Raw genomic sequence first — 24,521 nt, 5'->3', positions numbered from 1 at the left:
CAACTCGGCGCCGCGCGGTGCAAAAACTCGTTCATCCCCACGCGATGGGGGAGAGAGCTAGAGAGCTGTGCTCCACCAGTCCACCTTCGTTTCTCCGTCCCGGGTTGACTCTGCTGAATGTTAACTTATGGTGGGACCCACCGTTTATAGCGACGCCGCAACTGCAACGGTGACTGGTGGGGAGGATTGCGTATTTTATGGACTTCCAGGAGCGTATTTTTATTTAATATTTTTGATAATTCATGTATCTTGTTTTGGCGATCCAGCTAGTTTGGTTTGCGATCCAACCTCACGAACTAGCTGCTAGATAAATCTGGGCTACAGAAAGGTTCCCAACTATCTGGTAATATTTTTCTCAATATAAAAGTTGTCTGAAATTATATAAAAGAAAGCTCTGAACCGGCTGTCATATTACATAAAAAGAAACATATTGTTCTTGTGCATCAAGAACTTAACGTTACGCGAACAGACACTGCCAAAGATAAGCAATGGTGCAAAACATTGATCGAGATTGTATAGATCCAGAAGTAGCTACTTCAGTTTGTTTGGAAGAAGTTGTTGATGATCACCGAAGCATCTATAGGCTGATACAAATCTTCGCTGTCTTTTATAAACCAGTTGCCAAGGTTTTTAGAGCAAGAAGAAGAAATTCTTGAAGCATCACCCATAAGCAGGTAAATTGTTCGTTTCTTGAGATTATTGCCTACAGAGAGCAATTTCAAATATCAACCAAATGAAATGCAAGAAGTATTCAAGAAGAGCTACTAGAGATTGAAGATGCTTCCTCAATTTAGCAAAAGACTAGTGAAGTTGTGGGTTCGAAATAGTTCACCCAAAATGAGGGTTAGTAGCCTTGTATTATTTATATTCATAAAAGAAAAAAAAGCTAGTAACAATTAGTCTAACAAAAAGCATATATTCACCAAATGCTAGGTGAGTAATAATTCAAATATCCATTTGATGTGGATATGGTTGGGGGCAAAGGAGGGAATTAAAGAGAGATAAAGGGGTATTTTTGCCCTTTTACTGTGGGGCGGATGGGGCGGACGGGTTCGTGTTCGAGGAGAGGTTTTCTCCGCCGCCATCCTCGCACGAGAACCAACACCATCAACTCTCCTTCTGCCTCCTCCTCGAGACGCCAGTCACTCTACTCTCCTCCTATGTCACCCGTCGGCGCACTCCACACGACGCCGACAGCTTTCTCCTCTTCTCCCTCTCTCACGCTCTCTTGTGAGACGTCACTGCCCCCCTCATAGCGGAGCCCGCTGCCATCTTCGGCCAGCCGATGCCTCCCTTCTTCCCTCACCTCTGACCTCGACCATCTCCCCTCTTGTCGACCTCCTCCTTCGAGGTCTAGGTGCCGCCTCAGGCATCACTGCCTTGTGACTGTAACGCCCGCCCTTCCAGGTAGAACTAAGGCCACCCCGGAGGGACGGACGTCACTGAAACATAGACATCAATTATACTAATGCATATGGATTCATGGCAGCGGAAGACTTATTTAAAATTTTTCTTTTATCATATGCATTTAGTTTACTTATCATGGCATGTGAATCAAAGCATACTGAACATTATCATCATATCATCATTATTCTAACATGAGTAAAATATCATAAGTGTATGAAATACTAGCTGAAATCATCATCATAAGCATAGGTCCAACATTGTTCACATGCATAACTTAGATAATTCAAAGAAACTTAAATAGATCTATCCACCAGCACTTCCACACACATCTTCCTTGCCTTTCCTGCTCTGCTCCCCTTAAACAATCCATTCCTTGCCTTTATCTGCAGTACAAGGGAAACGTGTAGCTATAAGCCAAAGGCTTAGTGAGATCCTTGCCTACCCATAAATCCGAAAAACACATAACATAACATAACATGTAGAAAACATAGCATAGCATAACATAGCATGAAGAGTCATAACATAGAACATATCTTATCATGTAAAAACCATAACAACTCATAGCATAACATGAGGGAAAGCATAACATAATATATCATATCACATAAGGAGCATAACATATCCAAGTCTATCATGTGAAGGTATATCATGATTCATATCACATTCTTTAAGCACATATCATGAAGCCTATCATATCATGTAAACATGTATCATAACTCATACCTGTTCATAAGGGTGCATAAACATAATTTCATAAATATGTGCATGTAGATGCAATATGTATTGATCCGGCAGTAAGAAGGGTCTCAGCCTGAGAACCGATGAAAGGCTGTGCGGTGGATGGCCGAGCCGAGCGGATGGGTAGGTCCGAACGGAGCTATAGATAAACCCATCCATGGGCTCATGTTTCCGACGCCCAGGCAGGAAGACCGAAGGGCCGAGCGGGAGTCCGATCGGCAGGGGCCAAGGGCCGAGGGGGTTGTCCGTTCGGCCAAAATAGGGGCGAGGGTATAAAGGGGGTCGAGCGGCCTATGCGCTCGACTCAGGACATGAGATGTCAGCCGAAGCATGTCTAATGATTAGGCCGTACACAAGATCGCACGATCTTGCCGTCACATCATGGAGAGGCTGATACAGTAGCAGTATGGTCTCATGGACGTCTCCCTGACAGATCCATATTTAGACATGACCCTTCTGACAGACCCATACCTGGGCATGGTCAAAGGCAGGTGGTTGCTTTGATTGGCACGCCCAGGCTTCTTTGAGAGATCTATATAAGGCTTCCATTTCTCCACTGGAGTTATGAAAAATCTTCATCTTGAAGCCACATTTTTGTTATTCCTCGCCTGACTTGAGCGTCGGAGGGTCGTCGCCGGGACACCCCTCCCGGCTCGGTTTCGTTGCAATGCAAGGATCTAGCAGGAAGCGCCACGTGCCCAGCGTCCACTGATTCCCGGTTCGGACAGGATCAAATTGGCGCCGTCTGTGGGAACGCTCCTGCATCCGATCGGTAACAATGGACGAAGCTGGACGACAAAACACGGTGACGCTTTCGAGGGAAGAGCTCGACGCTCTGGTCGAGATAAGGGCCGCCAAACTTGTTGAACAAAAATAGAAAGCAGCGGCCGAACGACAGGAGCAACAAGCGACATCTGCGTCTGGTGGCCGAGCGGAAGCACCTCCAGCTACCGTCGCATTTCACCGGGCCTTATTTCGCACCCCTGAAGCCGCACCAGCTCGAAGAGATAGAGGTTCTTCTTCGCGAAATACCAAGGCGGGATGACAGAAAAGGTAAGGCTCCCCGGGCGGACTCATCTCCCGAGCGGGCCAACCGCCAATTTTCGGAGGCTATTCTACGAGACCCTCTGCCCAAGCACTACGTGCCTCCGACGATCGGCGAGTACAACGGAACAACGGACCCGGATGATCATCTGGGTAAGTTTGATAACACGGCCACGCTCCATCAATACACCGATGGAGTGAAATGCCGCGTCTTTCTTACCACACTCTCGGGATCGGCTCAACGGTGGTTCCGGAGGTTGCCGGACGGATCTATCACAAGCTTCAAGGATTTCCGAACGGCCTTCCTCCACCACTTTGCTAGCAGTCGGCGTTATCAGAAGACAAGTGGCAGCCTGTTCGCCATCAAGCAAGATCCAAAGGAATCGCTTCGGGCTTACATCCAACGATTCAACCAAGTGGCAATGGGCATCCCAACGGCCACATCGGAGACGATGATGAACGCCTTCACACAAGGCTTGGTAGATGGTGACTTCTTTCGGTCGCTCATCCGAAAGCCGCCCCGAGATTATGATCACATGTTGCATCGGGCCAACGAATACATAAACGTGGAAGAAGCGCAAGCCGCTCGGAAAAAGGAAACTCTAGCCAGGCATGTCGTGCAGCAAGACGCTTCCGGCCAGCCAAAGACATCGAAAGGCAAGGTATGACGTCCATATTTTGCTCTTTCCACTAGTCGGCGTCACACAACGCACGTGACTGTCGCGGCCTGACACCGATCGCCAGGCCAACCCTGAGGGTCTATCGTCGTCGATCTCCCTCTCCCAACTGGCGACACGGGCATTAATCCGCTGGGCGACAGGAAGATGCAAGAAGATCACCCAAGCGACAACAGCATCATTAGCGAAGGGAAGGTACTGACCCTTCTCGAGTCGCGCACGAGAGGAACAGGCCATCCGCTCGAGAGGAGGAAAACAGAGATAATACCGCTCTAGGAGAAATAAACATCATCGCAGGAGGACCGACCAGCGGTGACTCTAACCGACCCAGAAAGACATATGCCCGACGGTTGGAAATTCATACAGTAGGCTACAGCAGAGTGAAGGCGAGCGGGCCCGAAATCAGCTTCGGACCCCGGGACCTAGAGAGAATAGAAGTTCCTCATGATGACGCCCTCATCATCTGAGCGGTAATCATAAATTATACCATTCACCGAATTTTTATTGACACAGGGAGCTCGATGAAGCATAATCTTCAAAAAGGCTTTCGATCAGCTCCAGATCGACCAAGGCGAACTACTGCCAATGACGACCCCGCTGTACGGATTCACGTGCAGTGAGGTTTTGCCGATCGGCCAAACCAAGTTGGTCATGTCACTCGGGAAGGAGCCGCTCAGAAGGACCAGGACCATAAACTTCATTGTGGTAGACGCTTCCTCAGCTTTCAACCTTCCACCAGAAGATAAAGTTCCCGGTGGAGGACCAAGTAGGAGAAGTGCCTGGAGATCAGCTAGCAGCTCGGCGGTGCTATATAGAGATGATTCGGGCAGAAGCTTGCTCCGCTCGGAAGGCGCCCCGAATCGAGGTACACGTCATAACCGAGAAACCTCCTGCTTTAATTTATGATGAAAAGGAGGAAGTTCAGATCCATCCAACCCGATCGGAGGCCACGACTTTTATCGCCTCGGATCTGGAGGAAGAACAGAAGGAGAAGCTGATCCAATGCCTCCAACGAAATCACGATGTCTTCGTCTGGTCGACACATGAATTGCCCGGAATTTCGCCGAGCATAGCGCAGCATGAGTTACATGTCCGACCGGACGCTCGGCCGATAAAGCAGAGAAAAAGAGATTTCAGTGCCGAGCAGAATGCCATCATCCGGGCGGAAGTAGAAAAACTTCTGAAGGCCGGCCACGTACGCGAGGTGCAGTTCCCGAGCTGGCTGGCCAACGTAGTATTGGTCTCCAAGCCGGGCGGCAAGTGGAGAGTTTGCATCGACTTTCGGGACTTGAACAAAGCATGTCCCAAGGATTTTTATCCTCTGCCCCGGATAGATCAGCGGACCGGCTGCGAATTAATCTGCATGCTTGACGCCTACCAAGGATATCATCAAGTGCCGCTCGCCCGGGAAGATCAAGAAAAAGTAAGCTTCGTGACGGCCGACGACACTTATTGCTACAAAGTGATGCCGTTCGGATTGAAGAATGCCGGGGCCACCTATCAACGCTTGATGAACAAAGTATTCCGGGAGCAGATCGGGCGGAATCTGGAAGTTTATGTAGACGATATTCTTATTAAATCCGTCCGAGCGGTAGATCTCTGCAAGGACATGGAAGAAACCTTCCGAACGCTGCGCAGATATGGAGTCAAGCTGAATCCCCAGAAGTGCCTGTTCAGAGCAAAAGGAGGGCATTTCTTGGGATATATAGTGACCGAGCGGGGAATTGAAGCCAACCCCAGCAAGGTGAAAGCTCTGCAAAACATGCTTCCTCCTAGAAACACAAGGGAGGTACAACGGTTGACCGGTCGGATAACTGCATTGTCCAGATTCATCTCCAAAACCGCCGACCGGAGCCTGCCATTCTTCAAGATCCTGCACAAGGCTACTAAGTTCCAGTGGGATGAAGAGTGTGACCGAGCATTTGAAGAGTTGAAAACATATCTAAATTCTCTGCCTGTGCTGGCCAAGCCGAGCGGGGGTGAGTCACTTTATATGTATCTATCGTCAACTGAGCATGCTGTAGGCTCAGCACTTGTGAGGGCGAACGGCGAAGAGCAGCCGGTGTATTTTCTGAGCCACATTTTAAAAGACGCTGAGTCTCGTTACACCGGGCTCGAGAAGTTGGCATTTGCTTTGGTTCTAGCCGCTCGTCGCCTGCGACCGTATTTCTTGGCTCACACCATCATTGTCCGGACGAACAGTCCACTCGGAAGAGTGCTGTTGAATCCAGAAGCGTCCGGACGGCTCATCAAGTGGACGACAGAATTAAGCGAGTTTGACATCCAATATCAGACCCGCTCGGCGATTAAAGCCCAATCCTTGGCTGATTTTGTGACCGAAGTGCAAAGGCCTGAGCCGGAAGCTATGTGGAGAATATATGTGGATGGATCCTCCACTCGGCTCGGAAGTGGGATCGGAATAGTACTACTCTCACCTCAGGAAGAAAAGATGCACATATCCGTCCGGCTGGATTACAAAGATACTAACAATGAGGCAGAGTATGAGGCCCTTATAGCCGGACTGCAGGCAGCACGGCATGTTGGAGCCGGTCGGGTGACACTTTATTCGGATTCACAGTTGGCCTCTCTCGACCTTTGAAATCAACGTGTTCGGCTCCAAACTCTACATCGAGGCCTTTGAAAACTCAAAGTCGCTTTCCGAGAGGTGCTTATTCAAGATTCCCGAGCGGAGAACCAAAGGCGATGAGTTAGCCAAGCTGCGAGCTCGATAACGCCATCGCCCTTGACAAGAACCAATTGAAAAATCTGTGGCGCATGTCGACTGGATGCAAGGCCTCACGTTTCCAAGTGACTGGAGGACACCTATTATAGAATTCCTCCGCTCGGCACCACACCGATGAATATGCAGCCCGGCTCCTCGGAAGAAGAGCCGGTCGGTTTACACTCGGAGATCGACTTTACAAGAAAGCTTTTTGTCCTTTTGAAATGTGTAAGCTCGGAAGACTCAGCTTACATCCTCCGAAGTACATCAAGGATCATGCGGGGACATCCGGGCGGGCGCTCGTTGGCAAGAAGATCCTCTTGGCGGATACTTTTGGCCAACCTTACAAACAGATGCTCGGACGGTATCTACATGCCTTTCATGCCGTAAGTATCATAACTTCATCCACCGACCGAGAGGAGATGAAGGCATCAACCATCTCATGTCCGTTTGATCAATGGGAATGGATATTGTGGGTCCATTTCCGATGGCGGCCGGGCAGGAAATTCTTACTAGTGGCGGTAGACTACTTCTCCAAGTGGGTGGAGGCCGAGCCGCTAGATTACTGAACAAATGGTTAAAAATTCATCCGCAACACATCATTTGTGGTTCGGCATCCCCCGACTAGTGTCAAACAGCAGCGGCTTCACGAGGAAAATGTTAGAAGAGTGGTGCAGGAGCTACGGCATTGAGCAACATTTCACGTCAGTGGCCTATCCCGAGCAACGGTCAGTGAAGTCGCCAACAGGGAAATTCTCCGCTGCGTGCTCGGCTCGACCATTTGGGGGAAGCTGGCCAGATGAAGTGCCTAGCGTCTTGTGGGCCATCCGAACGACGCCAAAAGAAGGGACAGGAGTCACACCGTTCCATTTGGTATATGGCGGTGAGGCCGTCATTCCAGTCGAAGTCGGCGTTGATTCAATCCGGATCCAGAGCTACGATGATGACAACGCCGAACGAAGAAACATGGAGCTGGACTTGGTAGAAGAGGAGAGGCGAAGGCGTCCGTTCTATCGACAGCGGATGAAGCAAACTTACAACCGGCGCGTCATTCCGGATCATTCGGTCGGCGATCTTGGAAGAAAGTCAAGCCGGTCGGCGACGTCGGCAAGCTTGAAGCTCCATGGGCCGGTCCCTTCAGAGTCATCGAAAAGCTCCGCTCGGGCGCGTATTATTTGGAAGACAAGGACGGTCGGCAGCTAGATAGACCGTGGAGCGCGAACCACCTCCAGCCTTACCGGGCGGGATGAAAGGTGTATCACTGTAAATCACTCGGTGTACTTCATTTTTCGACTGAATGCTTGAAATGCAGAAATGAAGAGTCAAAAGAGCGAAAATGAGACGTTATCGTGGGTCGAAGGCCCTGTACCGTTCGAACGGCGGTAAATTATCTTAGCAAAAATGCTCGACGAAGCAGACCCTGAGCCGTTTGGCCAAGAATACGTTCTCCGCACTGGGTGAAAGGTGCGCTAAATGTAACTGTATATGCTCCTCGGTCGCCTAGGCACTTGCGATGCGGGAAGTAGAAGGATGATAGCACAGGGTATCCTCTGCGAAACGGAAGGCCAAGGTCGCTCGACCTGGTAAGGAGTTAGCCCTAAAGCCGTCTAGCCCAGACATTAAACCGGAGAGCCGCGCCGACCGGCTATAAATATCCGCGCCGACGAGCACCGTCGTTAAAAATCGAGAGCCGCGCCGACCGGCTATAAATATCCGCGCCGACGAGCACCGTCGTTAAAAATCGAGAGCCGATCGGCTATAAATATCCTTGAGCCCGTCGTTAAAAATCGAGAGGCGAGGCGTCTATAAATAATCCGAGCGGAAAGCCGACGAGCACCGTCGTTAAAATCGAGAGCCGCTACCGGCTATAAATATCCGCTACCGACGAGCCCCGTCGTTAAAAATCGAGAGCCGCTACCGACCGGCTATAAATATCCGCGACGAGCCCCGTCGTTAAAAATCGAGACGGGCGCCTATAAATAATCTGAGCGGAAAGCCGACGAGCACCGTCGTTAAAAATCGAGCCCCGACCGGCTATAAATATTCGCGCCGACGAGCACCGTCGTTAAAAATCGAGAGGCTACCGATCGGCTATAAATATCCGCGACGAGTCCGTCGTTAAAATCGAGAGCCGCGACCGGCTATAAATATCCGCCCGACGGCCCCGTCTTTAAAAATCGAGAGCCGGGCCGTAAATAATCCGGGCGGAAAGCCGACGAGCACCGTTAAAAATCGAGAGCCGCTACCGACAAGCTATAAATACCGGCGAGCACCGTCGTTAAAATCGAGAGCCGCGCCGATATAATACGGACGAGCCCCGTCGTTAAAAATCGTGAGACGGGTCGGCGTCTATAAGCGGAAAGCCGACGAGCCTCGTCGTTAAAAATCGAGAGCGGCGCCGACGCCTATAAATAATCCGAAGCCGAAAGCACCGTCGTTAAAATCGAGCCGACCCGCTATAAATATCCGGACGAGCACCGTCGTTAAAATCGAGAGCCGCCGACCGGCTACAAATATCCGCGCCGACGAGCCCGTCGTTAAAATCGAGAGCCGCTATAAATATCCGCGCAACGAGCCCCGTTAAAAATCGAGAGCCGTCTATAAATAATCCGAGCGGAAAGCCGACGAGCACCGTCGTTAAAAATCGAGAGCTGGGCTATAAATATCCGCGCCGACGAGCCCTGTCGTTAAAATCGAGAGCCGCGACCGGCTATAAATATCCGCGACGAGCCCCGTCGTTAAAATCGAGAGCCGATCCGGTAAATATCCGCGCCGACGAGCCCGTCGTTAAAAATCGAGAGCCGGTCTATAAATCGGAAGGCCGACGAGCCCGTCGTTAAAAATCGAGAGGCGGGCCGACGCCTATAAATAATCCGAGCGGAAGCCGACGAGCCCGTCGTTAAAAATCGAGAGACGGGCCTGCGTCAATCCGAGTGGAAAGCCGACGAGCACCGTCGTTAAAATCGAGAGCCGCGCCGATAAATATACCAAGCGGAAGAACGAATATCGGAGTAAGAAATTGCGAAAACTATAAATATTAAAGCATTCAGGCCCGAAGGGGGGTTGGTCCTTCGACACTCGGCGTTTGTTGACTTCACGCAAGCGGGATACGTGCAGAACGAGTAGGTCTGCTCACTCGCACTTTACGCAATGAGCCAAGCCGATCGGACGCGTGAAGGAGAAAGTTTAAAAGCACGACTGGCGAAAATTTTACCAGCATTAATGTTAAGCAAACAGAAGAATATTATGGACAATGAGTAGGAAGACAGGAAAAGGGGCATCGTTTCATTAGAAGAAAAATTATGCCGAACGGCACGTACAAAAATCTCACATCCGCCGAGCGGAGGAAGTACAAAAAGTGCTTGAAATAACCCACATCACTCCGGATCCTCAAAATTAAAAAAGGTGTCCGGGATGTCGTCGATCATGGCCGCCAGTTCGGGAGGAGGAATGCTCAGGTCAGCAGGAAGATGCCCCCCCTTCTTGAAGTACGCCGTGGTGACCTTGACCGCCTCGAGGAAGGTTGAGGAGACGTTGCCACCAAACTTTTCACCAAATCGCTCTGAGTGGATGTATTCTTGGCGCGCTACAGCTAGGCGACTCGGCTCTCCCTCCTTATATTTTTTGAGCAACGCCCGGGAAGCAGTTAAGGAATCTTGGAGGGCCTTCAAGTTTGCTTGACCTTTGTGCATTCAGCTGGGCCTCCAGATCCTTAGTTCGCTGATTTAGCGCATGGACATCTACTTTCATTCTGTCCAGGTCAGCGATCGCCTGCCTCTTCCGGCTACCGGCGCGCTTCACATCTTTGTCACGCTTCTTCACCAAGTCCTCTAGCCGAGCTACCTCAGCAGTCAGGTCGGCAGCCTTCTTCTGTTCGGCCTCAAGAGCTTGTTTCTCCCGCTCGGCCGTGGGACCGTCCGACACTTGGAGTTTTTCCAGAAGGCCCTCCAACTCGGCTAGCCGATGGCTAGTGGCAATTTGCTCAGCCCAGCGCTGTAAGGGAAATAATAATGTCAGGAATCAAACAATAGCATGACACGGGAATGAAGAGGGTTTACAGGTGGCTGCTGCATATTGTTATCGCCGAGATGCTTGGGCGTCATAAGGGCCACACGAATCTGGGCGTCCTCGAAGAGTTTGGCGAGCGGACCGTCGAGGTTATTTCGTGAACGGGGCTCGATGGCGGTCGGCAGACAATAAATATTCCTCCGAGGAATCGGAGGGTAGTCTTGATGGTAGGATGGCCGGACGGCGCTTCTTGATCGCGGCCGCTGATGCGAGGACTCCCCTATGGTGGAAGTTTCACCCAACCGACGTAAGCGGCGAGGAGAGCCAGAAGACTGTGCGGCAGGCGAAGCCATAGGGGTCCCGATCCGGGATGGCGTGCGGTCGGGCGAAGTTACGCCGATCGGCGCTGTGGTTCCCCTCTTGGGCTGACGGAGGCGGGGTCTCTTCGACGTTTCCGCCGAACCTCCAAAGGTGGATCCCAACTGAACGCCAGCTCGGCGGGAGCCGAATTTCCGCCTCGAACCTCCGCGGATGAGGCACTCTGTTCGAGAGCGGATGCCCCTCCCTCTCCCGCGTCTGCCGGCTAGGGATTAAACCCGCTCGGAGCTCCTTTTGGTGGCAGCTTCAATTTCTGGACTTCAATTTCAAGTGAGCGGTAGCCTTGGATCGCCACATGACATCAGCTGCAGTGAAAGAAATTAAAATCAGTTAGACAAAAAGACTAAGAGAGTAAAGAGTCCTTACTCATGCGGAAGGGGAGATTCGCCGAACGGGAGATAATCCGAAAATATATAGCACCCCTTGAGGAGCAACTGGTCGATCTTGTATCGCTGGCCGGACAACCAGTTCGCCGCATGAAGATAGGTTGGATTACTTCGAACTTGCCAAGCTCCATTTGGGTCGGCACGGCGGTCTGCCATTGGGTGCGGAAGGCTGGCCGATCGGGAAGTCGGATGAAGAAGAAAAACTCCTTCCAGTGTTTGTTGGAGGTCGGCATGTTATCAAAAAATTTAAAGCCTATTCTACTTTGGAAGATAAAAGTGTCCGGCTCGGATTGTTTGGGGTAGAAGAAGAAATGGAATATCTTAGGGTCAAGAGGAATACTGTGCAACTTAAAGAGGACGACCATCCCGCTCAGCAACCTAAAGGAATTCGGCACAAGCTGGCCGAGCGGGATGCGGAAGTAATTACAAACCTCCAGAATAAATGGATGGGTAGGAAATCTAAGGCCGCCCTGGAATTGGTCTAAAAAGAAACAAATGGAGCCGATCGGCGGGTCATTTGGACGGTCGGTCGGGCCGGCTATAATTATTTCGTGGTCATCAGGAAGCCCGTATGTCCGAACAAGGCGCTGGGCATGCTCCTCATCGAATCGGCTCTCCATGGTCAGGTACCAGGGGCCCGAAATGTTAACAGCGGGTTCGGAGGAACTCGCCATCTCAGAAAGAAATCAAAGGAAGGGAAACGAAAGGAGCGAAATGAGCAGGGAAGACCTATTAAGTGAAGGCAGAAGACTCACTGGGAAGGAAACGGGGGGAAAAAACACCGAGGAGGTGATCGCCGCTTAAGAACAGACACTGGGTCGCCGAAGGCCGCAGCAACAGGACGAAGCAGGAGGCAACGCGCAAGCAAGCATGCGGCGAAGGAAGGAGGCGGGGGCCTTATACTGCCGAGGCTGGGTAGCCTCCGCCGTCGGATGCAGGTCACGAAGGACGAGGCCGTCATCCGACCGTCTATTTCAAAGCAATCGCGTCCCATCGTATTAAGCATCGACGCCACGCGAGAAGAGCCACGTGGCGTCTTGCCACTAGGCACAATTAATGCGCGTCATACCGCGCATGCTGCGACTTAATGGAAGGGATTTACGCGATTTTCGAGAAGATTTAGACAAGCCAACCTCCACTTTGAGCGAGGCATCCGAAACGAAGAGCCGAGCGGCTAAATCCGGCATAAGGGCCGAACGGCTAAAGAAAGAATATAAACTACGGAAAGGAGGCGACAGCCCGCTCGAATACATATAGTCCAGTCAGTCGGACTCGCTGCCTCCTTCGACTAGACTTGAAGGGAAGGCAAGTGATCCGGCAGTAAGAAGGGTCTCAGCCTGAGAACCGATGAAAGGCTGTGCGGTGGATGGCCGAGCCGAGCGGATGGGTAGGTCCGAACGGAGCTATAGATAAACTCATCCATGGGCTCATGTTTCCGACGCCCAGGCAGGAAGACCGAAGGGCCGAGCGGGAGTCCGATCGGCAGGGGCCAAGGGCCGAGGGGGTTGTCCGTTCGGCCAAAATAGGGGCGAGGGTATAAAGGGGGTCGAGCGGCCTATGCGCTCGACTCAGGACATGAGATGTCAGCCGAAGCATGTCTAATGATTAGGCTGTACACAAGATCGCACGATCTTGCCGTCACATCATGGAGAGGCTGATACAGTAGCAGTATGGTCTCATGGACGTCTCCCTGACAGATCCATATTTAGACATGGCCCTTCTGACAGACCCATACCTGGGCATGGTCAAAGGCAGGTGGTTGCTTTGATTGGCACGCCCAGGCTTCTTTGAGAGATCTATATAAGGCTTCCATTTCTCCACTGGAGGTATGAAAAATCTTCATCTTGAAGCCACCTTTTTGTTATTCCTCGCCTGACTTGAGCGTCGGAGGGCCGTCGCCGGGACACCCCTCCCGGCTCAGTTTCGTTGCAGGTTCACCGGAGCATGCAAGGATCTAGCAGGAAGCGCCACGTGCCCAGCGTCCACTGATTCCCGGTTCGGACAGGATCATGTATATTTTTAAAACATGTATCATGGAATGCATATATGCATCATGCTTCTTTCAAAACATATAGTATACATACTTGAATATCATATCATCATCATCATGAGAAGGGCCCTGGCTTGTACCACATGTAAACATAAATGCGCGCAATCCCTAGGACAGGGTAGCTAGCCCCGAACCTACTAGGGATCTAGGTCCGTTCATAGTCCGTCGACCTAGGGGCGTTCTGAGGAGCCCATCCCTTAACGAGGTCCGTTCATAGTCCGTCGACCCCGGGGCGCTTATGGAGCTCACCCTTGGTACAAGTCATACAAAGTAAAATATCATGCATATCATATCTCATCATATCATACATGTCATAATTCTTGTCATATCATTAAGAGAGCTCTTGATCCCAACTTAAGGGAAGCATCTCTTTACCATAGCATGAAGAGTGCTCTTGATCTCAACTTAAGGGAAGCAACTCTTTTCCATAACATGAAGAGTGCTCTTGGTCCCAGCTTAAGGGAAGCAACTCTTTAGGCTTTTCTTCTTACATAAGTCATTCATACTTGCATTATGAAACATAACATGTTCTTATCATAACATAAAGCATAACATGTCATTTTCATATCATCAAACATGGCATATCATCTCATGAACTTAACATACATATCATGAACATGGCATATCATATCATGAGTCTAGCATATCATATCATTAATCATGGCATATCATGTCATATCATAAGCATGGCACATCTTATCATAAGACATAGAAATGCAACATATCATAAAGCATGAAAGCTTACTTCACTTATATATCAAAGACTACATATCATGAAAATGCCTAAGCATGTTTGGTTGGGTTTAACTCTTTCCTAACCCAATTTATCCATCTTGGCCGAACCATATCAGTAGGTTTCATCCTCATTTCATTCCATATTAAGTATAGAACTTACCCACATAACATGTAAAACTTAATCTAAGCACATACAAGGTAATATACTTCATGAATAAGCATGTTTGAGTTCAAAACTCTAACCTTAACCCATTTATCTCAATTTGGACAAAACATATCAGTAGGGTTCTTATATCATTTGGTTCCATATGAAGCATAAAACTTATCCACATAGCATGTAAACTTGATCTAAGCACATACAAGGTAATATACTTCATGAATAAGCATGTTTGAGTTCAAAACTCTAACCTTAACCCATTTATCTCAATTTGGACAAAACATATCAGTAGGGTTCTTATATCATTTGGTTCCATATGAAGCATAAAACTTATCCACATAGCATGTAAACTTGATCTAAGCACATACAAGGTAATCTACTTTATGAATAAGCATGTTTGAGTTCAAAACTCTAACTCTAACCCATTTATTTCAATTTGGCCGAAACATATCAGTAGGATTTCATATCATTATACTCCATAAGAAGCATAAGTCTTAACATGTAACATGCACATTTAATCTAAGTTCCTATAGAGCATAGTACAAGTACCTACAAGGAACCATACTTCATGAATAAGCCTATTTGAGTTCAAAACTCTAATCCTAACCCTTTTATTTTCATTTGGCCGAAACATATCAGTAGGGTTTCATGTCTTTTATCCCTTAGGAAGCATAAAACTTAAACATGTAGCATGCACATTTAATCTAAGTACCTATAGAATATTGTACAAGTACTTACAAGGAACCATACTTCATGAATAAGCCTATTTGAGTTCAAAACTCTAACCCTAACCCTTTTATTTTCATTTGGCCGAAACATATCAGTAGGGTTTCATGTCTTTTTATCCCTTAGGAAGCATAAAACTTAAACATGTAGCATGCACATTTAATTTAAGTACCTATAGAATATTGTACAAATACTTACAAGGAACCATACTTCATGAATAAGTCTATTTGAGTTCAAAACTCTAACCCTAACCCTTTTATTTTCATTTGGCCGAATCATATCAGTAGAGTTCCATATCATTTTATTCCATAAGAAATATAAAACTTAAACTTATAACAAGCCCATTTAATCTAAGTGCCTACAAGGTATTGTACTTCATGTTCTAAGCATATTTGAGTTCAAAAACTTAAACCCTAACCCATTTATTCAATTTTGCCAACCATATCAGTAGGGTTTACCACCATTTCATTCCATATGAAGCATAAAAACCTTAGTTATAAACATGTAAAAATTCATACATCACAAGGAGGTACAACTAGTATGGTTTCTAATTAAAATTCTTGACCTAAGGCCTTATAATCAACTTGGCCGAACCATATAGTTAGGTTTTTTTTTTTTTCTTCACGACATGAAGAACGAAGACTAAACTAACAACATATGAAATTCATATATCATAGAGTAGAAATTTAAGTATGTGATCAAAGAAAACTTATTCTAGATCCTTTCTTCCATCCTTGGCCGAATCATGCAACAAGTTCTAAATTTCTTTTTTTTTTTATAACATGAAGCATCTCTTATCACTTGTTAACCCTAAGTAACTACCTATTCTTTATCTTGACCATCTTCTTTCAAGAAAAGTTTTAGAGTTTCGAAAGAGAAAAACATTCTAAAAACCGAAGCTACTTGTACTGTAGTGAGGGGATACTCACTTCCTTCGCTAAATTCTCTAAGGGGGGAACCTTGCTTGTGAATCCTTCCTAGAGGAGAGCTTCCTTGCTCCTTGGTCTCGGCAAGAAGAAGAAAGGGAGAGAGAGAGGTCACGGTGAGGGAGAGTAGGAGGAGAATGAGAGCAAATGACAACTCATCTTTAATTTCCTCCTTTTATTCATTATTTAATTTCCTCCTTTTAATTTCTTTTACTCTCTTCATAATTAAGAGAAAAGTCTAGATACATCCCTTCTTGGTGAGTAAGAAAGGAATATTCTAGAGCATCTCTTCATTAGAGAGAGAGAAGACAACTCTCACTTCTCCTTCTTAAGAGAAGAGTCTTTTCTTCTTACATTTAATTATGGTTTCCCTCTCTTTCCTTACAATAATTTCTCTTGGTCTAGTGGTTATCTTATTCAGGTATCTAATGAAAGATCTAGAGTTCAAGTCCTAGACCTTATGTATTTTTATTCCTATTTTATTTATTTAAGTGTTTGGCTAGGAGCAAAAATTCAACTAAAGCATATATATTTTTCTTTATTCTTTATTCATGATAGAATATTCTAGAATTTTGCTAAAGATCCTATGGGTGTTACAGTGACCTCTCTCGCCGCCTTTGCTGTCCGTCAACCATGCCGGCTTCTGCGCCGTCTACCCTTTTCTCTACACATGGACCGCCTCCAGCAACCGCCATCAGTCACCCTCATCCTTCTCCAGCGCCACGGGTGTTGTCCTCGCGCTCAGGGGTCGCTGCCCACGTGCTAAACTCATCCGACGCGGTCTCCTCCAAGATGCCACAGCACCATCTCTCTCGCCGCCGTAGTGCAGGCCACCTCCATGTCGTCCGCTATGCCGTTCATCTTCGAGGTTGAGCGGGCCTCCGGGCCCTCACTGCAGTGGGCTCTGATCTGATCGTGCTCCGTCTTTGCTATGTTCCGGTCTTTGTGTCGTCTGATTTGAGTATTGGATTCTGAATTGTGTGTCATATCTTGACCTGAGTGTCGATATCATATTTCGACCTTCGTGCCACCATTGTATCTCGGCCTGCGCGCCGTGTCCCGGCCTACGAGTTGTGTCCTGGCTTGCGAACCGTTGTAGTATTCAAGCTCAAGAGCCTTCGTCCTATTTCGGCCGATATGCTGCCCCTTAGATTCAAGCTGCACCGAATTTCATATCGTCGCCCCCCGATCGGCCAGAATTATATTTGCGAAGACTCCCGCGCCGATCGGCCGGGATTATATTTGTAAAGAATCTCATGCCGATCGATCGGGATTATATTTGCGAAGACTCCCATGCCGATCGGCCGGGACTATATTTGCGAAGACTCCCGCGCCGATCGGCCAGATTATATTTGTAAAGAATCTCGCGCCGATCGATCGGGATTATATTTGCGAAGACTCCCGTGCTGATTGGCCATGACTATATTTGCAAAGACTCCTGTGCCGATCGACCGGAATTATATTTGCGAAGATTCCCGTGCCGATCGGACAGGATTATATTTGCGAAGACTCCCGCGCCGATCGGCCGGGATTATATTTGCGAAGAGTCCCGCGTCGATCGGCCGGGATTATATTTGCGAAGAGTCCTGCGTCGATCGGCCGGGATCATATTTACGAAGACTCCCGCACCGATTGGCCGGGATTATATTATATTAGAGTCTAGGCTCAATTGCAAAGACTCCCGTGCCGATCGGCCGAGTTTGAGTTATATTAGAGCTACAGGCTCTTGAAGTCGAGCGACGACTATAAACCCTTGTTAAGACCGTCGAGCGGCGACGTTAAACCCCAGAATCAAGTGACGACTATAAACCCCTGTGAAAACCGCCAAACGGCGACGTTAAATCCTAGAGTCAAGCGGCGACTATAAACCCCTGGGAAGACCGTCGAGCGGCGACGTTAAACCCCAGAGTCGAGTAGCGACTATAAATCTCTGTGAAGACCGTCGAGCGGCGACGTTAAACGCATGTTTCCACCGACGGTCGAGCGACGACCTTAAAACCGAGTCTTCACCAAATCGTCAAGCGACGACGTTAAAGCCAAGTCTCCACCGACAGTCGAGCGGCGACCTTAAACCCGTGTCTTCACCAACTAGCTTATCAGAGCATCTATCTCCCCCGTTCGGGGTCGAGTGGTCTTCACTGGTCTCAAACCAGCTTATCAGAGCATCTATCTCCTCCGTTCAGGGTCAAGTGATCTTCACTGGTCTTGGACCAGCTTATCAGAGCATCTATCTCCTCCGTTCGGGGTCGAGTGGTCGTCACTAGTCGCGGACCAACTTATCGGGTACCTTATCTCCCCCGTTCGGGGTCGAGTGGTTGTCACTGGTCACAGACCAGCTTATCGGATATCTTATCTCCCCCGTTCGGGGTCGAGTGGTTGTCACTGGTCACAGACCAGCTTATCGGATATCTTATTTCCCCCGTTCGGGGTCGAGTGGTTGTCACTGGTCACAGACCAGCTTATCGGATATCTTATCTCCTCCGTTCGAGGTCGAGTGGTCGTCACTGGTCGCGGACCAGCTTATCGGATATTTCATCTCCCCCGTTTGGGGTCGAGCAGCCTTCACTGTTGCGGACCAGCATGTCAGATGTTCTATCTCCCCCGTACAGGGTCGAGCAGCCTTCACTGGTCGCAGACCAGCATGCCAGATGTTCTATCTCCCCTGTTCGGGGTCGAGCGATCGTCACATCGGATCTTCTATCTCCCCTGTTCGGGGTCGAGCGATCGTCACCATCGGATCTTCTATCTCCCCCGTTCGGGGTCGAGCGATCATCACGTCGGATCTTCTATCTCCCCTGTTCGGGGTCGAGCGATCATCACGCCAGATCTTCTATCTCCCCCGTTCGGGGTTGAGCGATCGTCGCCATCGAATCTCCTATCTCTCCCATTCAGGGTTGAGCGGTCTTCACTGGTCTCGGACTAGTATATCATATTTCATTATCTCCCCCGTTCGGGATCGAGTGATCTTCATTGGTCTCGGACCAGAACATCGGATCTCATATCTTCCCCGTTCGGGGTCGAGAGGTCTTCATTGGTCACGCAACATATCAGAGCAGCTTATCTCCCCCGTTCGGGGTCGAGCTATCTCCAATGGTCACGAACAAGAGTATCTCCACTGGTTTCGGGCCAGAATATCTCATAAGCTCTGCGCCCACTCAACTCACAACTTTTGCTTCCGTGCGTCTTCGATTCACGGGCTACACCTCCGTTCAAATCACGAGCAATGCGCCCGCTCGGCTAACGACTTTTGCTTGCGTGCGCTTTCGATTCATGGGCTATACTCTCATTCAGTTCGCAGGCGATACGCTCGCTCGGCTCATGACTTCCGTTTCCGTGTGCATGTGATTTTGCGGGCTATGCTTCCGCTCCATTTTCGAGCTCCACTTCCGCCCGACATTGCTTCATCGCTCTCTCGGTACTCGCCTATGCACTCACTAGGCGTTCGGCCGAGAGCTTGCCTGGCGACCGCTCGGCACTATTTTTTGCCGCTCGGTCGACACGTTTTTCTAGCCACTCTGCCAAGCGCGCGTCATTCTGTCTTGCGAAGTCGTCCGACCGACCGGTATCGCTCGGCATCGCTACCATCTCTCGCATGACGCTTTCTTGATTACTCGATTCGTATTTTTTCGATTGTCTGATTGGCATCTTCTCGATCGCACACTCGGCTCGATCGTCCGTCTTTCTATCTGATCAGCATTATCTCTGCTGCCTAGACGACACTCTTTCAGTCGCTCGCTCGGCATTTTCGTAGCCACTTGATCAATATCACTTGACCGTTTGCTTGATCGCGCCCGATCGCTTTACTCAGCATCGCCCGAGCGTCTGTTCGATATCATTCAGTCTCAATCGGCATTTGATCAATTTCTTGGTATCTGCTCGGCATTATTTTTCACTGCTTGATCGACACATATTTTTCTCGCCACTCGGCCAAGCGCGCGTCGTTCTGTCAACACTTACCTCATTCATTGCTTTGTCATTCGCTCAGTAGCACTACCATCTCTAGTGCAACACCAATACGATAGCGGCCGCTCGCATGCCATTATACGAGGAGTTCAGTGATTTGACTTAGATAGCGAGAGTAAGCCTTTGCGATAGACTGTCTAGTCAGTCGGACTCGCACTTCCTTCGACTAGACATGGAAGGGGAGACTTGTGATGTGGATATGGTTGGGGCATAGGAGGAAATTAAAGAGAAATAGAGGGGTATTTTTGCCATTTTACTATTAGGGCATGAGGGGGAGGACTATTAGGGCATGAGGGGGAGGATGGGTTTGTGTTCGAGGAGAGGTTTTCTCCGTCGCCATCCTCGCGTGAGAGCCAACACCACCACCTCTCCTTCTGCATCCTCCTCGAGACGCCAGCCACTCTCCTCCCCTCCTGCGTCGCCCGTCGGCGCACTCCACACGACGCCGACAGCTTTCTCCTCTTCTCCCTCTCTCACGCTCTCTTGCAAGACGTCGCCCCCATAGCAGAGTCGCTGCCGTCTCCGGCCAGCCGATGCCTCCCTTCTTCCCTCACCTCTGACCTCGACCATCTCCCCTCTTGTCGACCTCCTCCTTCGAGGTCTAGGTGCCGCCTCAGGCGTCACTGCCTTGTGACCTCTCTCGCCGCCTTTGCTGCCCGTCAACTATGCCGGCTTCTGCGCCATCTACCCTTTTCTCTACACATGGACCGCCTCCAGCAACCGCCATCAGTCACCCTCATCCTTCTCCAGAGCCAAGGGTGTTGTCCTCGTGCTCAGGGGTCGCTGCCCACGTGCTAAACTCATCCGACGCGGTCTCCTCCAAGATGCCATAGCACCATCTCTCTCGCCGCCGTAGTGCAGGCCACCTCCATGTCGTCCGCCATGTCGTGCGTCTTCGAGGTTGAGCGGGCCTCCGGGCCCCCATTGCAGTGAGCTCTGATCTGATTGTGCTCCGTCTTTGCTATGTTCCGGTCTTTGTGTCGTCTGATTTGTGTATTAGATTCTGAGTTGTGTGTCATATCTTGACCTGGGTGCCGATATCATATTTCGGCCTTCGTGCCACCATTGTATCTCGGCCTGCGCGCCGTGTCCCAGTCTGCGAGTCGTGTCCTGGCTTGCGAGCCGTTGTAGTATTCCGGCTCAGGAGCCTTCGTCCTATTTCGGCCGACATGCTGCCTTTGGATCCAGGCTGCACTGAATTCCATATCGTCGCCCCCAGATCCGGCTCCTCAGCTGCCGCATATTCGTCTACTCTTTAGGGTCGTGACGACTCAATCAGGATCGTGACTAGCTCACCGATCCATCCGAGGGCGCCCCTCGGGGCCAAGGTACGTTCTCGTAATCATTATTCGTGCATCTCATTTCTCTACTATCATACGGCTGCTCATAGATTCGTGTGACCCACCTCGAGCATCGGGGTACCAGAGATCAGGGCAACCCGGTCGCTGGCTGCAGGTGACATTGACCAGAGGTCTTTCGATGATTTGGTCAACACAAAAGGCAGCTCACCATCCGGACATGGAGATGCGGTCAACATTCCAGACACATCGTTCCGACAGTTCCGTCTTCTCAGATTCCCGATAGGATCACCATTCTTGATACACATAATCCAAAAGTAGATCCCCCTTTAAACTTAATATAAGTTGGGGAGCGATATCCCTACTCAATATCAACAATTATTATTCCATCCGAACTCAGCATCTTGCAAAATTGAAGCAAACGAGGAGTAGCTAGAAGCAAACTAAAAAATAATTTGCCTCACACAAGATCTCATTGGCATGATTCAGACAACAGTAAAGTTATCTTTTCTTCTTTCAGTTTGTCTGCCATAATATCATTTTATTTGTTCGTCATATAGGTCAATTGTGTCAACCAATTATTGTTGCTCCTTTGATGATGGGTAACATAATAATATGAAGTTTGCTCACTTGTTGATCATTTGTTTTCCCCTATCGAAATCATTGAATTTATTTGACGGATCCTATTAATGTAATTTGATGCTACTTCATAGAATTTCACAGCCAATGCAACAAAGAAACGCACCTTACATTTCCCCATTTGAGAGGTTGGTTCTCCAACTTCTTATATAGTTTATAGATCATAGGATTTGAATCAACATTAGTTATTTGATTTATTGACACTAATTAGATCAAAGAATGAGGTGAAACAAATTCTTTCAAGGAGAAGTATGGCAAGATGCTTACCCTTAAGATTAATATAAAATAATGATTACGTGTATAAACTATTTACAGGTTCAGGATCTGCTAAATGAAAGACCCTCTCACACCTAGTAACTAGATTGATTCAAAAGCTTGTGACCACACCTTCCGCTTGGTATGTGGAATTGTCAGTTGTTGAGGTGTTAAAATAAAAGACTCTGAATGATGCCATTTGGCATTAAATTAACCAAGGAAAGACCAATCAATGGAGCAAAGTGGCAACGAAGCAGCAAGTGTCCAATTGTCTCATCAACAGTTACAAAAGATGCAACTCCAGTGCATTGAGATGCCAATGTCACGAAATAAGTGGGTTTTGTTCAGTTAGCCTTCAAGGATCAGATGGGTAAGATCCCTGTATTTGTTCGGTGCTTTCAAAGACCTAATAAATTCATTTTAGCAAAAGTCTAAGTTCTCTTCCTGGAAGAAATTTGTAGATAAGTTTTCATCTTCACCAAGTTTTTAACAAGTTGACTTTGTCGTTCATCAGTTCAGAGTTGTTCTGGAAGATGATCCAGAGTTCTATAACAAGTGTTGCAGAAACAAGAGATCATTGATTCAACTCATGTTTGGTGGCCATGGTGTGATGGAAGCACATTAGTTTCTTCTTTGGAATTCCTTGGCCATCTAGCTTGGATTTATTCTTTGAAGGACTTGACCATTTGGTGGTGAAGAAGAGGAACAGGCTTTCTGTTCAATAGATTGTGTCAACTATAGATATGGCTGATTTGTTGGAGATAGAACAAGTTATGTTTTCACCAGTAAGCCTCACTGATGTCCAGAATTTGGTTTTTCTTCAGTTCATGGATGGATGCCACTAGAAGCATCAAGAGGGCATAACTCTAGATTACCTACGCCTAGATAGAGAGGGATGCCATTGATTTTGGGTTTGCAGATTAGTTTCTGATTCAGTAATATTTTTTATATTGTACTAATATATTTTGAAAGCATCGTGATGAGCTTATTTCCCCCGACAAGTTTTTCTTTTCCTCAAAAAAAAAATGATGCAGGCTTACAATGTCATTGTTCCACAGTAGTCCTTGTCATGTGACATAGCATGTTCAGTTGTTCATTAATTATATACGCAAGTGAGTAATCAATAACTTGACTTGTGAGGTATGCAAGATGAGTTATACTGGAAATGCAATGTAGATGGCAGTTGTGTCAACACAACCTATAGATTCATGTTTGAATTGGATGATGAAGCATCAAAAACCTCAAATCTATGGGCCTGAATGATAGATTCAACTCAAGAAGGACTCGTAGCAGCAAAGGTATGACTTTATCAGATACTGATTGTGTTTTCTGTTGTGGATAATATGAAACTATAAACCTCCTTTTTAGTGAATGCAAATACACTAAAACTGGGTGAAATTGTGTGGCTTCAAGCTTTGGGAATTGCTATGAAGTATTGCACAAGAACTTCTCACTCATGTGAAAGATTCAAGCATGCAAATGCGACAGCTTTAGCTTGGTGTCAATCCTGATCATGTAAGAAAGCCTGTTCCGAAAGAAAACCCCAATTTATATGAACGGTATCGTTTATGCAAACTATGGTTGGAGAGGCTGAACCAAAACAAAAGGTTAAAAGCAAAAATTTTGCTCAAGGATATCAAGAACAAGATTAATTGTTTTAATGGGTAAAGGACCATAACTATGATGTAAGACTGAAGAACTCGCAACTGCCTATGGAGCCACAGCAAGTCGAGAGTGCATGGGTTGTCATATTTTGCTTTGAATTGCTTTTTACAATCTTCAGGGTGAAGTTGCAACTGCGCGTGTGTTTACAATCTTCAGGGCGGAGTAGGTAACTAGATTAGGATGATTCACCACAATCAAAATGAAATCTTAGGACATATTTGGCAATATCTTGTTATCAAACAAGCACAATGTGTTTGAAACAAATAAGCAAGCAGTTGTTGGGCCTTCCAAATATATATCCATGGAAGAGCAAGCACTAATTTCGGAGGCAAGAGGAAAATATATACACACCGCTGGAAGCAAGGTTCATCTGTTGTTGGCGAGATTGCTCCGGTCGTGAAGCTAGATCATACTCAGCCCAAGCTGCAGCAAGAGAAAGAGAGAGAGAGAGAGAGAGAGAGAGAGGTTACGAACTTTAATCGAGGAGCAAAAGAAGATGAAAAGTAATACCGGATAAAGATTACCAGAAGACGACGACGACGATCAAGGATGGGAAGAAAGTTTCCATCTTTCTCCCACTCCCACTCCCACTCCCGCTGCCCTCCCACAGAGACTGACGAAGGATCTCACCCCATCTGAAGAAATATCTCGCCCATTGCTAATGGCCATCCACGTTTAATCTGACGGTTCAGGAATCCCAATCAAAGCGAAAGTGGAGAGTGCCACACGATGCCGTTTCCCGATTCG

The 24,521-nt window shown here is 48.0% G+C and overlaps 1 long non-coding RNA gene across 3 annotated transcripts; it reads right to left on the bottom strand.

The window, feature by feature from the left end:
* Positions 1-332: 332 nt before the first annotated feature.
* On the bottom strand, positions 333-24,503 carry LOC122014304. 3 transcript variants are annotated; one of them, XR_006120641.1, is made up of 4 exons: positions 24,299-24,443; positions 24,126-24,197; positions 1,719-1,790; positions 333-703 (listed from the first exon to the last, which is right to left on the bottom strand). It is a non-coding gene; the product is annotated as an uncharacterized LOC122014304 (long non-coding RNA). The 3 variants fall into 3 exon arrangements; XR_006120640.1 differs by having other exon boundaries at positions 1,735-1,790; positions 24,299-24,442; XR_006120639.1 differs by lacking the exon at positions 1,719-1,790 and having other exon boundaries at positions 24,299-24,503.
* Between the last annotated feature and the right edge of the window lie 18 nt (positions 24,504-24,521).

The sequence above is a fragment of the Zingiber officinale genome, chromosome 8B (genome assembly GCF_018446385.1).
Source record: "Zingiber officinale cultivar Zhangliang chromosome 8B, Zo_v1.1, whole genome shotgun sequence".
In the NCBI taxonomy this organism is placed as follows: Eukaryota; Viridiplantae; Streptophyta; class Magnoliopsida; order Zingiberales; family Zingiberaceae; genus Zingiber; species Zingiber officinale.
This window is presented reverse-complemented; position numbering and strand designations above follow the sequence as displayed.